Source organism: Panulirus ornatus, chromosome 69 (assembly GCF_036320965.1).
Source record: "Panulirus ornatus isolate Po-2019 chromosome 69, ASM3632096v1, whole genome shotgun sequence".
NCBI classification, from domain to species: domain Eukaryota; kingdom Metazoa; phylum Arthropoda; class Malacostraca; order Decapoda; family Palinuridae; genus Panulirus; species Panulirus ornatus.
In genome coordinates this window covers 5226216-5244719 of record NC_092292.1, presented here as the reverse complement: position 1 = coordinate 5244719, position 18504 = coordinate 5226216, and positions in this window count along the sequence as shown.

Below are 18504 nucleotides of genomic sequence, written 5' to 3'. Positions count from 1 at the left end.
TGTCTGATGATGGGTCGTGACAGCTGGAGCTCTGTATCAGTTGTATCAGGATGGGTCGTGACAGCTGGAGCTCTGTATCAGTTGTATCAGGATGGGTTGTGACAGCTGGAGCTCTGTATCAGTTGTATCAGGATGGGTCGTGACAGCTGGAGATCTGTATCAGTTGTATCAGGATGGGTTGTGACAGCTGGAGCTCTGTATCAGTTGTATCAGGATGAGTCGTGACGTCTGGAACTCTGTATCAGTTGTATCAGGATGGGTTGTGACATCTGGAGCTCTGTATCAGTTGTATCAGGATTGGTCGTGATAGCTGGAGCTCTGTATCAGTTGTATCAGGATGGGTGGTGACAACTGAAGCTCTGTATCAGTTGTATCAGGATTGGTGGTAACAGCTCGAACTCTGTATCAGTTGTATCAGGATGGGTCATGACAGCTGGAGCTATGTATCAGTTGTATCAGGATGGGTCGTGACGTCTGGAACTCTGTATCAGTTGTATCAGGATGGGTGGTGACAGCTCGAGCTCTGTATCAGTTGTATCAGGATGGGTGGTGACAGCTGGATCTCTGTATCAGTTGTATCAGGATGGGTTGTGGCAGCTGGAGCTCTCTATCAGTTGTATCAAGATGGGGTCGTGACAGCTGGAGCTTTGTATCAGTTGTATCAGGATGGGTCGTGACAGCTCGAACTCTGTATCACTTGTATCAGGATGGGTCATGACAGGTGGAGTTCTATATCAGTTGTATCAGGATGGGTCGTGACGTCTGGAACTCTGTATCAGTTGTATCAGGATGGGTGGTGACAGCTGGAGCTCTATATCAGTTGTATCAAGATGGGTGATGACAGCTGGAGCTCTGTATCAGTTGTATCAGGATGAGTGGTGGCAGCTGGAGCTCTCTATCAGTCGTATCAAGATGGGTCGTGACAGCTGGAGCTCTATATCAGTTGTGTCAGGATGGGTTGTGGCAGCTGGAGCTCTATATCAATTGTATCAAGATGGATGGTGACAGCTGGAGCTCTGTATCAGTTGTATCAGGATGGGTGGTGACAGCTGGAGCTCTGTATCAGTTGTATCAGGATGGGTTGTGGCAGCTGGAGCTCTCTATCAGTTGTATCAAGATGGGTCGTGACAGCTGGAGCTTTGTATCAGTTGTATCAGGATGGATGGTGACAGCTGGAGCTCTATATCAGTTGTATCAAGATGGGTGGTGACAGCTGGAGCTCTCTATCAGTTGTATCAGGATGAGTGGTGGCAGCTGGAGCTCTCTATCAGTCGTATCAAGATGGGTCGTGACAGCTGGAGCTCTATATCAGTTGTATCAGGATGGGTTGTGGCAGCTGGAGCTCTGTATCAGTTGTATCAGGATGGGTGGTGACAGCTGGAGCTCTATATCAGTTGTATCAAGATGGGTGGTGACAGCTGGAGCTCTGTATCAGTTGTATCAGGATGAGTGGTGGCAGCTGGAGCTCTCTATCAGTCGTATCAAGATGGGTCGTGATAGCTGGAGCTCTATATCAGTTGTATCAGGATGGGTTGTGGCACCTGGAGCTGTATATCAATTGTATCAAGATGGATGGTGACAGCTGGAGCTCTATATCAGTTGTATCAGGATGGGTGGTGACAGCTGGAGCTCTGTATCAGTTGTATCAGGATGGGTTGTGGCAGCTGGAGCTCTCTATCAGTTGTATCAAAATGGGTCGTGACAGCTGGAGCTCTGTATCAGTTGTATCAGGATGGGTCGTGACAGCTGGAGCTCTGTATCAGTTGTATCAGGATGGGTCGTGACAGCTGGAGCTCTGTATCAGTTGTATCAGGATGGGTCGTGACAGCTGGAGCTCTGTATCAGTTGTATCAGGATGGGTGGTGACAGCTGGAGCTCTGTATCAGTTGTATCAGGATGGGTGGTGACAGCTGGAGCTCTGTATCAGTTGTATCAGGATGGGTGGTGACATCTGGAGCTCTGTATCAGTGGTTCGTGTATGTGCTACCCTCAAGAACGTATCCGTAGATGTCTACGTTTGAATCCTTGCCGGTCAAACGTGACCTGGAGCTCAGATGCGTACATGTAAATCCCTGCCAGTCTGCCGTGACCTGGAGTACAGATGTGCATATGTAAATCCCTGCCAGTCTGACGTGACCTGGAGTACAGAAGCAGGACTCGTGCCTCAGTAGGCATCTCCACCAGACAACAATACTTTGTCAGATATTAGCCATGGTTCCTTAAGCTAAACATTATCATGAATATATCAACTGTATCATATGACGTTGATGATATGTATATCAGGGAGAGAGAGAGAGAGAGAGAGAGAGAGAGAGAGAGAGAGAGAGAGAGAGAGAGAGAGAGAGAGAGAGAGAGAGTGTTTGCGAATACCGACGACAGAATTTTGTTACAAAGCGCGTAACGCTCACCACAACTCTTGCTTGATAGTGTTCCTCCTCTCCGTCTTCAAATGTTTCTGTCGTTCTTCCACGGATTTTTCTGTGTTTTTTTTCAGTTGTCCATTGGATAATCTTCCCATGTTCTTTCCCGGATGCTCGTCTATTTTCGTCTGATATCTTAATGGGTGTGTTCCATGATATCTTTACAGACTTGATAATTTCATTTCTTCCTCGATGAAAGGCTTTTATGTCTATGATACTGTCCTTTATCCCTGAATTACTTCCTAAGTGGACAATTATTGTGCATCTTTCTCTTCTTTTTGACTGTAAAGGTTTAGTTCATACAGCCTTTCATTATTGATCATACGTTGTATCCTCGCGATTTTGATCATGAAGTACCTCTGAAATCTCCCTATCTGGTTTATTTTTGTTTTATTTTCTTGGTAAACATAAAGCATTTTTCTCAATGGTTTTCTGTCTCTTGTAGTAAAGGTTGACATCATCATAACATTCATTATATAGCTCGCTAGTGCTGTAGTCTCTATCTGTTATCTGGATCATTGAAGTTTGTGTCACATTCTATTACTCTCCTTGGTGGCTGGATCCTTATACAGTTTAATCAATGTATTGTTGATCTTTACTTGAATCATTTGCCCAAACTTGTCTTCGTAAATGTCCATCAGGTTCATTTCTGCTCAGTATTATATTTTTCTTTGTGGATGATGGTTATCTAATCCACTTATCTTGGTTACACTAGAGTTATTAGCAAACCACCTCACTACGTTTACTTCTCTGTCAATGTTTGGTACTATTATAATGAGAAGTAAAGAAACTATCATTCCTTGTGGCTTCCTTAGTAAAACATCTCCTACATTTCTATGTGACATGGTTGTCTTTGTTCCTACTTTGAATTTTCCTAAGTTAGAAACTCTTTAATCCATTTTTCTATCTTTTCCACAATGTTTTGTTTTGTTTCCTTATATCTATGTGATTTACTGTGACAAACAACTTTGAAAAAAATGAGAATCATCCACGTCTATTTACTTTCCAAGCATTAAAGTTTCATTTGTGTTATTGTGGTCTGCTAATACATGGGTCAGAGTACGTTTCCTGGTACATATCCATGGTGACCTTCCTATACAGAGTTGTTCTTGGTCAGACGTTGCAGTAAGGGTTTTCTCATCACTCTTTCAAAGATGTTTATTACGTGTGGAGTCAAGATGCCTAACCTATACTGCTTATATATGAGCTTAGATCCTCCCGTACATAATGGTGTTACATATGTCATTTTGTAAATGTCTGCTATCATACTTTCGTCCACATTATGACTAATGAAAAACATCGTTGGTTTCACTTATGTTATTCATGGTTATTCATGTCTTTACTGGGAAGAAAACCGGAATCATATCCGGTCTTAGAGCCGAGTTCTCTCTAAGCTCTTCAGTTGCTTTGCTCATATCGTCTTCTGATATCTCTATATATCTCTATAATCTATGACTACATTGTTATCATGTAAGACAAATAGTTCATCATTTAATGTTTCCTTGTACTCTCAGCTGAACTGTGATTTGTATTGTTAAGTGAAAATCTTGACTATTTCCTTGGGAGTCATCTTTGTATTCATCTCTCACTTAAGAGAGTTTGGTCTGTGATCTCTTGTATGATTCATTAAACTATGATAATATTAACTTTGGGCTCTCATGCATGTTCTATATCAAGTCAAGCTTCGTACATTCACATTTCTCTTATGTGGATTTTCTTTACTACCTCATCATAGTCCTTCACTATCTCATCAAGGTATTCTACTCTTTCCTCACCCACTGCCAACCTTTCCTCCTCTTCTATGGTTTTGTTCAATTCATACACCGTTCTGTAGCTGTTAGTATCATCAGTTTTGCACTTACTCTCATGTCGGTTGTTTTTATTCACTAAGAGAGAGAGAGAGAGAGAGAGAGAGAGAGAGAGAGAGAGAGAGAGAGAGAGAGAGAGAGAGAGAGAGAGAGAGAGAGAGGCGGAGGGACAGGCTAAATATTTCGATGAATATCTTGCTCGTGGTGTAAAGCATTTCACGCATCACAGCTCACCTCGTCAAGGTCGTAAATCATAACTGGAACACAGATAACGATATTGCTGCAGGTAACGTCATGTAGACATGACTGATTAACGAAACTCTTGTGTAATATATCTGTTGTGAAATATGATAAAATGAGAAATTGCTAATATTCTTCAGGAATTCAAATACCATAACACGAAATTAGGTATCATTCGTTACAACAACCAACGTGTTATAAGCGGCTCCTGCTTAGGTCAAGATGAATTTGTTCTGACCATAACTGTCACACAGACAAATTGACAAGCTGGCCATATATTCAGGCAGTGACGGCTAATACAACATTTCAGTATTTCCGTACCAAATATTCTCTAAACCAGCCCCATATTTACATAGAAATCATGAATTGTTGTTAGTATGTATCCTACATGTATTTGGTAGTATTCGTTCACTTTAATGTAGCTAGTAAAGGCTCTCTCGCTTCACTGTCGATATTACTCAAAGAATATGTAGGAAACGGTAGGACTCAGCTACAAATAGCTCCTCCTCGCGAAGCTGAATTCGTAACAATAATTAACAAAGGTTTAAGATGAAATGTTCGATACTCATGTTACAGATGGTCAGTAATAATAGCATGGGTGGTGTTGGGTAGGGACAGGACAGAACATAATTTCTTGTATGTAATCTTAATAAGAGTGATAGCTCTAGGAATACTGACAATAATCTATATTGTCACTAGAAGAAATAAACTATAAAGGGTTAAACTGAAACTGTTTGAGATAATGACTATTGTACTTGGGAGTTGTCGACTGTTGATGGGTCGTTATTCATTATTGTTTACCACAAACAACATCAAAATTCAATCATCTTCATCAATTTCACTTATATACGATGTTTAGCAATGATGGAACAGAGAACTAAGATGATCAAAGACAAGTGCGATCTTTGTCCATAAATGAAAGAAACGGTCACCTACAACACACATGGACGTATGGGTACACACAGAGAGTACACAGAAATTGGCAAGAATAAAGTCATTGACTCAATTATACACACACACACACACACACACACACACACACACACACACGTACACATTCCTACCAGAACGCAAACAAATGTCCGTACAAACACCTTCCTAAGATCTCTCTCTCTCTCTCTCTCTCTCTCTCTCTCTCTCTCTCTCTCTCTCTCTCTCTCTCTCTCTCTCTCTCTCTCTCTCTTGTGAGCTGCTCTGTCTGGTATCAGTTTGAATTACCACTGAACACGTCATGATTAGAATCACGACAGAAAAATGAAGTGTCTGGGTATGTGACCCGTGTGGGGTCATAGGAAGGCTGGAATAATGGAGAAACATCACGACCAGCTGAGCCAACATCTGCCCCGCCACCATCATACACACGCCACTGTATGTATGTATGTATGTATGTATGTATGTATGTATGTATGTCCCTCCGGCGGTGGGGTTCAGGTCAGCTGTTTGTTCCACTGGCTATGTAGTGTGTGTGTGTGTGTGTGTAGAGAGAGAGAGAGAGAGAGAGAGAGAGAGAGAGAGAGAGAGAGAGAGAGAGAGAGAGAGAGAGAGAGAGAGAGAGAGAGAGAGAGAGAGAGAGAGAGAGAGAGAGAGAGAGAGAGAGGCACGATATCATCTATCAAAGTCAACCAATGAGAGTATCAGTAACCAAACAACCAACTCATATGCATTGCCAACTGCATGATGAATATCCTTAACAGTGAACATATACATAAAGTATTTCCTATATGATCATTTTCGTGTCAATATGGACATGAATGTTAATGTAGTGGGAATATTCATAACAAGCTTAAGTCATGTGTTGAATACAATATACTAACGCTGTCTAGTCTTAACATATCATGAGTGTCTGATACAGATTAATGCACCGTACAACTGAAGCTTTGAATGAAATGTAACACCACATAATGAGCTCGACATTACACTATAAACATTGTAAATCGTTCCTTTTTCCTCTGATAATGAGAAGTCGTATTTCAAACACGAACACTTGAAAGCACATTTGGACCACATAGAATCTGTCTAACGTGATATGAGTGCGTGAATCTATATATCAGCAAAGATGTTTAATAAGAAACTGCTTTAATCATCATCGCCACTTTACTGTTAAGACAACACACGATTCTTTGATAATTCTCTTGTGCTCGTAGGTTCATGGGTTAAAGCAGGAGCTTATAAGGTCTTACAAATTCACAAGTCTTTCTAGTCTCTGGAAGAGTTTGCAACTACCGTTGAGAGGAACCATTGAAGGAGTTGTCAAAGTGTCGTTACCAGCTCCGGCTAGATGTGCCGCCGCTTTAGTATGCACACCAGGGGACGCGCTGCCTCGATTTTGACCTTTCGAAAGAATGGAAGATATCCCAGCTCTCCTCACTGTCTCCAGATAAGCGGAGTTCTTCTGTTCATGTATGAAGCATGATCGAGGAAGGTAATGGTTTTGTTCATACATAAGAAGTTCTCAGTACCTGCAGTGGTGACGTATTGTTTGCCCTGATTCCTGTTTACCCTGAGCTGGTTTAACGAATTTCGTTCCATTCAAAATTACAGGGTTTTCCTCCATACACGCTGTAGCATATACGGTATATATCTGTACAACATTCCTATCTAAGTGTAGATATGCTTTATACGTTTTAAAAGATAATAACCTAAATCTATCTTGACGTATCATGAAAGAGTTCTGGTCGGTCAGGTGGCTGGTCTTCACGCCTATCAACAGCCAGGATCATTATGACCATCAGCGTCAAGTTATTTCCACCATCTGGAAATTTCTTAACATCTCCCTCAGGTGTTGATGATTATATGACCGAATACACGCTTAATATACAAGTGGTCCTTACAATGATTTATACCTGGTATGGGGAGGAAATGCTTACAGAATGAAGGTCTCTGTAGCAACCATATACGGTGTAAGATCATGTTGTTTTCTCCCTGTAAGGAGAGGTTGTGTTTACTGCGTGATCACTTCCCACACCGTGGACTTTAACACCACAGGATGTTGGCTGAGGCTGAGTGTTAGAAGGCAGCTCACTGGATGATGACTGGATGTTGAATATTAGGATTCTATTCTCGTCCTTTTCAAGTGATGATACTCATGTGGCGGTTGATGACACGGACGTATGATCACTGGAGATGTAACTGTTTAAGGTGATGTGACCAAGTAAGATTCAGGTAAACAAGACTGAACTTCGTCAGATACGTGTACCTCCTGGTGCTAAGACCACGTTGTAGACTGACGCTCCTTAAGGATGAGGTCGATGGGTCAGAGATTCTGAATGTTATGACTGATTCATTTTCTTCCTTCAAAAGTAAGTTCAAAAATTATTTTCTTAGAATCTGATTAAACTGTAAATATAATCTAGATTGATTCAGTTGAAATATTCATATCAAGCTCTAAGTACATCGATCTGAGGATCATCAATATTCCAGTTCAAACAACTGCATTCCCGGGATCTCGGCATACAGTAAAGGAATACTGAAGAAAATGAAATAAAAAACAGAATAAATCATATTTAATCTGGGTAAAGTGGAATACAAATTACATTAATTGTGAAACAAACTTTATGAAATATGAAAAATTAGTGTTCGTCAGTGAAAACAGTGATAATGTTGAAATGGTCTTTCTATTCTTTTGAATTACTTGTTTTGATGTTATCTCACAAAATCATGATAATGAAATATAATACAATGTATAATGAATGTGGGTATCGTATAAGAATTCTGTACCTCCGTGGATGTAACCAAGATGGAAGAAGGAGAGATAGATGGCATGTTTGAGGAAAGAAACCTGGATAATCTAGCTCTTAGTGAAACAAAACTCAAGAGTAAAAGGGAAGAAAAGTTTGGAAATGTCTTAGGAGTAAAGCCAGGGTTGGTGAAAGAGAAGAGCTCAGGATGGAGTAGCACTACTCCTGAAGCAGTGGTAGTGAGAGTGTGTGAAAGAGTGTAAGGAAATGAATTCTAGAGTGATGAGGGTAGAATTCTATATGATATATGTGCATACTAGTGCTTATGCACGTAGTCATGAGAAGAAAAGATCATGAGGGGCAAATATTTTAGGAGCAGATGGGTGTGTCAGCAGTTTTCTTGCAAGAGACAGGGTATTAGTGATGGGTGATTTATATATAGCAGTTGAAAGTATAATCGAGGGCATTGGATATTCAATGTTATGAATAAGAATGGTTAAGTGCTGGTGGAGCTGTGTGATGAAAAAACCTGGTTTGAAAAGAGGGACATACACTAGTATGCGTATATAAGTAGAAAAGATGTCAGCGGACATTATTGGATTATACATTAACTGATAAGCCTGTGAAAGTGACACTTTTGGATGCAACTGTGCTGAGAGAGGCTGCTAGTGGGATGTCTGAACACTCTCCAGTGGAGGCGAAGGTGGTGAGGATTTGTAGAGGCTTTCGGATAAGAGGAAAGAATATCGGTGAGAAGAAACTAGGCTAAAGCAAGTGTGCTTTAAAATGAGACTTGTGTGAAGAATTACCAGCAGAGATTAAGTATAGAAAGGCGAAAGATGAGAGTAACAGAAGCCAGGGGTGTCGGTGAGGAATAAGGGGTATTTGGGGAGCATGTGAATGAGAGAGAGAGAAGAGAGATGCATGTGGCATGCGAAGAGAGGGAGGAGGGAAGAGTAGAAAGGGTATTGAGCGATGGGAGGAAGGAGGAAAGTTGCTGGTGAAAAAGAAAAGAGAGGCGTTTGGGCGGTACTTACAGGGAAGGAGTGCAATTGATTGAGGGAAGTATACGACATAGCGGTAGGAGGTAAGGGAGGAAGGTACAAGGGTTTAAAAATAGGGCAAATGAGAGTTGGAGTGAGAAAGTATCAGCAAATTTCAGGAAAAATAAAAAGATGCTTTGGAAGGCGGTATATAATGTGCGAAAGACAAGAGAACAAATGGGAACATCTTTGAAGGGTGCAAAGGGGGAAGTGATATCAGAAATTGATGGAGTGAGGAGGAGATGGAGTATTTTGAAGGACTGTTAGATGTGTTTGAGGATAGAGTGGCAGATGTAGAGTGTTTGTTCTAGGGTGGTATGCGAAATGAAAGAGTCATGGAGAGAAGTTTGGTGAAGAGAGAAGAGGTGGAGAAAGTCTTACGCAGAATGAAATGTGACAAGGCGGCTAGAATGGATGGTATTGATGTTTGAATTTATTAAGAAAAAGGGTGATTGTGTTGTTGATCGCTTAGTTAGGATTTCTAGTGTATGTAAGGATCATGGTGAGGTGCCTGAGGACAGGCGGAATGCATGTGTAGTGCCACGGTATAAAGACAAGCGGGATAAAGGCGGGTGTTCAAACTGCAGAGGTGTGAGTTTGTTAACTGCACCTGCTAAGTTCTAATATCATTCTTTCATGCAAGGAACACATTGTTTGAGCCCTGTCATTTATGGAATACGTGACTGTACAATAAAACATTTGTTTTGAAACGAAATAAACTTCTAATTTTGAATATCTTTAAAATACAGAAGGACATACAGCTTTGTTTTTTAATAAGCGTATTGCCGAACGGCCGCAAGCCAACCGGAAATTATAGCAAGATGATTCGCCGTGGCAGCCGGATGAGCCGGAGAGAACCAGGATTATGGTAAAATATCCCGAGACCGCTGAGCTGCTTCGTTGCAATCGTTCCAGTTCATACGACCAGGGAAGGAGTGAACATCATCCCTCTACGTTAGGGTCAGAACATAACGCAACAGGCAGTCTTTTGCCCTCACGCTGTGGAGGTGATATGTAAAGCATTTGTTTTGCTCTTTGTTTGAAAGCTGATCTGTATCTATACTTATATCATATTACTGAATAAACCGCTAACTAAATTCTAATGAATTACTAGCCGTTAGAATACGACTCATCACTGCAGAAAAGTATGAGTGTCAGAGTTGCCTTTATGTAACCTTTCAAGTCATCCCGACAAAGAAATGATCTCGTTCATATGGAAGTATTTCTACTTTGTTCTAAGCCTGGAGGTTCGTGGGCACCAGGATGGATATCAGCTATATACATCCCATATGATGTTTCTTATTAGATTTGCCTAAGTTTACTTCCCTTGCGGTCGTACTTAGGTCACTCTTTTCAAGGATGTGAGATTCTAATAGTGTTCTCACTGTACTCTTGGATGCTTCTAAAGCATCGTCCACAACCATCGCATGTGCGATGTGTTCAGTAGAGATTTTGATGACTTATCCACAGGACATAGCTGACCCACACCCACCTTCTCATATGTTTTACCATCCACAAGCAATAGAACACCTTCCTCCTGGGTGACTTGTACATATGTTCCAGTCTGAATCAGAGAGACTCGTCTCACCAATACGTGCTGATGGTATATCTAGCTTGCTGCTGTTTTCATGTCGCGCTCATGTCATCCTTTTCTAATCATGTCATCAAGGGTGCACACGTTCCATTTGTTCTCTTGAAGACGTGGCATATGATTGAGTCCTGGGTGCCAACTGACCTGTAAGGTGTAGCGTCATCATATAAAAAATCGGTTAGTGGCAATGTAAGGTGACGTGGAGGGGACAACACACTGCTACATGATATGCTACCCAGTGTTGCAGGAAGGAGAAGCCTAGTTATGTTATGTCTAGATGTCCGTTAGGGTTATATGGGAAGCACATATGACAGGCTAACAAAGCAGATGGCACCGCTGCTTCTTGTTCAACTGCCGGCAGTAAACAGAAAGCGAAAGTACCATGCAGTGTAGGGGGAAGACATTGCCATGGAAATTATATAGGAAAGTGCGGGGCGGAAAAAGCTCCCTGCCACTGTACCAACATCTGCTCTGCGGCTGAATTCTAAATAAAGTAAGATAAGATTGATGGAAAAATTGGATTTCTAACTAATATCAGACATCAGTGAAGTATTTGTCTAGCTTTTATTTGGGGGTATTTAGTCTTTGCATATACTATATCGGGAGATAGTTTGATTTACAGTTCAATCACTATACGTGAAACAAACGTCCAGTAATAGCCCGCTAATATCGATAAAGACTATTTGCCTTGGTACCAATTTTCTATCTCCTTGCTCATCGTTCACATGCGCCACAGTTAGCCGGAAAATGATCCAAGTGAGAGTAGAGGAACGGTTTCTTTAAAGACATGTTGTGACCCATTTTCTGGAAGGATGACAACAGGTTTTCCACAAACTCCTTGAAATTTTCATCCTTTATATATCCTAGAAAGTTGTTTACTACCAACCAGAAAGCATTCCCTACTGTCTTCTCGTAACCACAGAGGATGTGGTTGAACTGCCCGTCTCTGAAGAGCTCGTGGATCTGTGGACCCACGAGAACACCCTCCTTGATATTCGCCACACTGAGCTGGGAATATCCCACCGAGGTACCTTATTTTCATCCGTAGCCTCCACGAAGTTCATAAAACCCAGTTTGATGTGCAGAGACGGTAGTAAAATCCGGCTGGATTTTACCAGCGGTTGGTACTGTACGTTATTTAGTCGTGGTTCCATCAACTGCCGGAAAACCTAGTCCCTGTTGCCTCTTGCTTTATCGGGAAGTCTTTGCTCGACTGTCTCATTCACACAGGAAACGGCAGAACTTCGTGTAGCTCTGCTGCAGTCCAAGATAGCAATAACCTTCAAGTCGCCATAAGACTGTCATTAATATCTATTATATTTTATGCAGTTCAAAAGATGTTTCGTGTTATATGATTCCTTCATACAAACTGCATGACCGACTAGCATTAACGGAAACATGTTACCATCATGCAACAGAAGAGCTTTCACACTCAACTTTAACGAGTCTATGAACAGTCTCCACTCCTCAGGGTTATGATTGCTACTGAGAACTGCCAGCAGACCATCTACATCATTGCAGACGACGAGGTTACCTTCCAGCTTAAAGATTGGAACAAAATGTTTCTGAGAGGCACAAAATACAGACACTGTCACATTTTCTTCAAGGAGATTCTGCTGTTGCAATCTCGATCCCAACGGTTCTGCCTTACACTTCGACAGTTCCAAATCTCAGACGAGGTCAATAAATTCATTCTTTGTGATCCTGTGTGGTTCAGCAGGCGTCACCTTAGGTAAGAAATCAGGATCTCTTGATGTTGGTGGCTCACATGTTTTACAAGTTCGTCATCCTGTTCGTCGTCCGATTCCAGAGAACGAGTCTGGAGGTTCCAGAAGGGAAATCCTTCACTGTGGGCTGCAGAACAGATGGTATAGTGGGGTAGCTTAAGGTCCAGTTTTTCTTCTTTGAAATACCTCGCTGGACTGGAGGCACCATGCAAAATTAACAGCCATTGACGTAATCTGTCTGCTCCCTCCACACCTTGGGCACGGCTAAAGGCATCGATCGCCTTTTATGACTCAACCGGCTGTGAGGGATTGTTGCATTGTAGCATGTATGTAAGACCCAACTCCTGTTCTGGTTCCCAGACTTACAGCCAAAGTGAATATTGTAGGTTTTTCAGATGATCAGGTTATGGTACGCTTTGGTGATGCGAAAAAAGTAGTTTGCATTGTTCATGCATTTACGAAGCATTCTTATTGATGATTGGCAAAGAAATTACTCAACAGTCAATCACACGTGGTCCACCGCACAACCGGAGCAATACGTTTCAAGAGAATGACAGAATACCAGTATACGGCACTGTAAGCAGCAGCAAGTATTGTACTGTATCGTATTTGTGAAGAGATATTGGCTTCCACACTGATTACAGTCTCTAAGCTAACTCTAACTAGAATGCAGACTTAGGGATGCAAAACAACAACTGCATGACGAGAGCAAGACATAAACAGAAACGTCGGGGTATGAGAGAAGACTAGAAAACGCGCACGACACGTGTGCACTGGACGACTCTCCGGAAAGTACTCATAAGCAGCAAGTATGGTGATGTAATACCTGGGTGTTGACTGCATCATCTACTTCACGCTTAAGGCTTTCAAGTCTTGTCTCAAAGCTGCACGACGCCAAAACCAGTGCAAATCTTAGATACTGGGACCCACTCTGTATCTTCGACACTAGAGCCATTAGCGAGCTGAAGTGCCATGTTTGTGGTCAGCTACCCAAAATTTGTAAAGATTGGCTACTTTCATTTCCGAAACACTGTGACTGTTGATCAGCTAATCTGGTTCAATCTACTTTACGTGAATCTCGTCTTAATTTCTAGAACTCAGGTACTCTAAAATTGTTTACCATCTTGTTTTCTTTCTCACTGAATCTGCAATTTACAATGAATCTGACAATACTGTGATCGGTAGTTCGTGGCTTTCCCCCGACCACACAGGTGCTGATTAAGTCACATTCATGGACATGACTATTGTTACGGTCAAATCCTACCGAGGTCGCTAATCATTTTGTTACGATCATTCGAAGGTCGCTAATGGAAAGGCTGTCAATTTATTTGTTACGCACGCTGGATAACGCTATCTTAACGTTATGGGATGAAAGTAAACACCAGGGTTAAATTAACATATAATACGAGAAATAAAGAGTAAAGATAACAAAAGCACATTAATCGGGTACAAATATTTTCATTAACTCTTAACATTCAACATTCCACATTCCAGGTAAGATTTCAAACCAGGAGATCTCTTTCCTTTACAACAATTTGACCATAGAAACATGATACAAGATACACTTATTCGTTGGGCAATTCTATGAAAGTTATGATACATTGTTACATTCAGACCCGACACGACACAGTCTAACATCTTACACTTTAGGGCAGCGGTGGCTACGGGGTTGAGACAAGGAAAACCTACATTACCTGCTGGGCACATGATGGCTGAAGGAATCACGGCAAAGCAGTCTTCAGGACCTTTCATTTGGAGGAGCAGCCAGCTGGGGGAGGCCAACCCCGTCCTGACCTGCCGCTTTCGGCTACAATAAGGAAGAAATGACCAGAATTGCTCTTGATTGGTCAAAAGACTGATTGCCACACCCTCATCCCGAAGTGATTGGCTGAAGGCCTAAGGTCCGGCTCTCATACTGTCTAACGGCCCAGCCCTACATCTCTGACGACGCAACCAGGATGGATGGGCGTCTTTTTCCAGGCATGAACTCGTGGCTGACCCCGGATTACTTGACCACGGTACCTGAGGAAGAATTAGCGGGTCGATGCGACACGCACAGCTAATTGATCATCTGGTTTGGGTGTGTGAGATCCCAGGTGGCGTGGGAGCGGCCGAGGAATCTCTTGAGACCTCCCAGATCACCGCGTGGCTTACCTGTAACATATAATTCTCGACAACCTAGACACAATGAACACACAGGTTCATAACACTATATATGATATATTACCGCCCTCCGCTGAGTATCGGACCATTTGATACAGGCAACAGTCTTCTGTGACATCAATTAATCTGCTTCCTTGATGATCAGTTATCATAAGGCACCAGTTTATGTTGGGTTTGTTAAAATCTTCTACAGTTATGCCTATCTTGTCGTTTACTAAGGATGCAATGTCATCATTCAAAGTGTTATCGTTTTCTTCTCAATGTTTTGGGATCTATACATATTCTCCCCCAAAAAGAATCATGGACGTTTTTTATATCATTTCAATATATGATGATATGTATGCATCGATATCTTATAATGTAACTGTGATCGCCGCAGCCTGTAGCGTAGAACTACTAGAACGCTGTCACCTGATTTGAGAAGTCTTCTTTAAAGGTAAAACATTATTATACCAAGGGATCGATAACTCTGCTAGTGAGTGTCCTGACAGTGGTAGGTTGAAGCTCATGACTGTTTTGTCGTCCTGAACAGGTTGGAATTCTGGGGCGAGGGGGGACCTGGATACTGTACAACGTTGTTCCTCGCTCCTGACCGAGGTCTGGATTTATTGGGGGACCCTTGTATGATCTATTCTACTGTGTGGGTGTCATTGACCAGTGTGGATAAGAAGGACGAATTTTATGATTTGGTTTCTTTTTTCGAAGGGAAACTCAGCTGGTATCGGAATTAGGGAGGGTGACTGTTTCGGGAGGGAGGGGGTGGGGGTAGGGTACCAGATCCTGATGTTCATCTTATGAACGCAGATTGGGAGGAGACTACGGTGACTTTCTCGTGTCTTCTGCGAGCGTCCAGAATTGGTTTAGGATTCGGTGACACCGTAGCACATGTTGGCTAATGAACCCAGGTTGTAAGCTGTATGGACCTATAGACACCTGGTTGTCCTGACTCATGAAGGAAAGGCAGGGTTGGATGTTTTGATGACGACTTGTGATATATGATACTGGTTGTGATGATCCGGTTGGGATTGGATTGAATTACCAGACTGTTTGTCCATAGTACTCAGGTGCTATAGGTAGGCGCACCAGCGACGCAGATTGGAGTTACGGGACTTAGATCTTCGGTTCATTCTGAAGTTCCTAGTGGTAGAGTTTTTTGGCTAGGGATTTTGGTCTTTAGGGACCTAGATACCTGTGTCAGTGACCAGGTCTTCTTTTGGTTAAGATCTAATTTTTTGTGCTATATTGTGACTATCCGACTGGCCGTTGACTGGTGGTATTTTTTCCTTCGTTGGCTTCTTTGGCCTTCCCTTCTTTGGCTACATCGTAATTTCTTATTATATCCCTTTTTTGTTGGAGCTGTGGATAAATGCGGGGTTGTTTTTATGTTGGGCACTGGACTTCGCTTTCTAGTGAATTTCTTTCGTGATTTCCTGATGTCGTCTGAGTTACTTGTAAGGGTACCAGGCACTTCCCCTCTCTGGGTCTACTATTTTTAATCTGTTCTGACGCCATCATATAAACCCGTACAGACTTTTGATTCTGTTACTATTCATAAGTCTGTCTCAGATCAGATAGCGCAGAGAGTTAGTATTTATTTTTTACTGTGATTTGGCAAGGGTGCCAGACTTTGCTTGTAAATAATTGAGTGGATAGAGGGTGGTGAATTAAAATTGTTTTATTGTGTTTGGGGACCCAGGCAAGACTGTGTCTGCAGTATGTTAGTTTACCAAAGGGTTTTTTTGGTTGTATGGGACCCCCAGCACTGTGTCTCATTGACCTCTTCTAGGGTTTCGCATGTTCTGGTTATTTTAGGATCATTACTTAAGATACGGAACCCCAGAGTTAGAACTTAATGTGGTCAATGAACCTAACCATGACTTTCCCAAAGACTTAGACTGTTTGTCTTGGACAGGTGCAGAGTTTATTACTTTTTATATATTTGAGGATCCAGCCAGAAATATCTGAGCAAGCCTATGAAGATCTAGTTGCTTCCAGATATCGTAACCAGGGGTGGTTATGGTGTTGTCTACAATAGAGTGGTGTTGCACGCAGGACCAGACTTAGTGTGTCACTGTTCCTTAATCTAAAATTCTTTTTTGGGTTTGAGAATTAGGGTGATACCTCCACTCCTTCACAACCTTAAAGGACTGTCCTCTTTTCTGGGTATTAGAACTGCTGAACCTGTGTGGTATTCTGTTATTGTTGACGGACCCCAACCGAAGACTGTGTCTATTGTTAGCCTCTAGGGTTGATATGCGTTTATAGTGGAAATTAACCAGATTCTCTGTTACTGACCAGGGGTGGACGCAGGTTAGGAACATGTGTTGGACAGTACTGTTATCGATTCTATGTCTCTACCCCATTTAACATTGTGTTTGTGAGGGGGACGTAAAAAAAGCCACCCCCCAGGGTGTCATCCACGACTCTATATAATTATAGGATCCCTAGACTGTGTCATGACACTATTTGTGCCGATAGTGGTGTGGTTATTGTGGAGACCAGTCTTGATGCCCCAGACTGTCTTTTTACTGACCAGGTGGAGGGAAGAGGGGGGAACCCACCAGCTGGAGGGAGTTTATGGTTGTGACCTCCAGAGCACCAGGGACCGTGTGTGTCTGACCAGTTTGGTGGCTATATGGTGACCAGCAGAGGAAGAGCTAATGTTTAGTCCATGACCACGGAACCAGCATCCAAGAACATAAGTTGTGTCTGATTTTTCCAGTGGATATAGTAATGTAGGACCCAGTTTTTGTTTTTGTTTCTGACCAGCTGTGAACTGGGGACGTAAAGACTTTCCCGAAGCCTGCCAAGTACTTCATGACCCAATTTTAGATACCTAGTGGTCTATTTGGAATTATATCATTGTCTCTAGGGACCACACTTTAATTTTTTTACGCAGGCATTTGTTATTTCTTTCGGTTTTTTGTAGGAGTCCTGTTGTGCTTGGGTGGTTGATTATGTTGTGTGAGTGCGGATAGATTGCTGGACCAGGGAGTGTCGACCCCAGACTACCTCCCAGAACTTTGTAAGTTCACTTGGGGTAGGGGACTCAGAAGACATCCAGTACTGATTCTGGTTTTTTCTCTTTGATCTATTCTTTTTTGTTTTCGTGTTGGTATGTGTATTTGTTTGGGACTTCAGGGTTGTGACCAGACTTCCTTCAGTACTGTTTTAGTCGACTGACCAGCGTGGAAGTTGCGTGATTTTTGGTGGAGTTTTTTGCATCAGGTGTCGTATCCAGGGGAGATTCTGTCTGTTGTCGGATGACTTCCTCTAGTGTTTTAGGTTAGTTAGTGTGGGAGGGGAAACGCAGTAGACTGTAGACTCTTTGTTTGTGTCATTCTCCATGCTCCTTCTGATTTTACAAAGGGTTGGTATCTTTTGTTGAATTTTTTGTTTGTTTGGGGAACCTGCAGGACTGTTGACATTTTTTGATATCACTGACCAGGTGGAGGGTGACCTCACCAGATACACCTGACAGCCAAGACTTGCCTTCGTGGTTAGCTTGGTGTGTTATGGTACTTGGTTCTATGAGGCTGCCCGATGTGAAGGTTTCGCCTGGCGGTTGATTGGTTGTGGGGACCAGGATATTTTTTGAGTTTTGTTCTCTGACGAAGTTAGTGGGAATTTTGGGGGTGGATATGGGGGTTGGAGACGCAGTCTCGTTTGTTTATTGCACGTCGTTTATGTACCTAGGTTGGTTATGATGAGTTTATTTTGGTGACCAGTGACTGGTATGTTTGTCGTGTACGTGTGCCTGACCTCCCGCCAGATGTGAGGTAGGAGACCAGGAGTCATCACTTTTCTGGTGATATCTAGTTTTGTGAATGTTGTT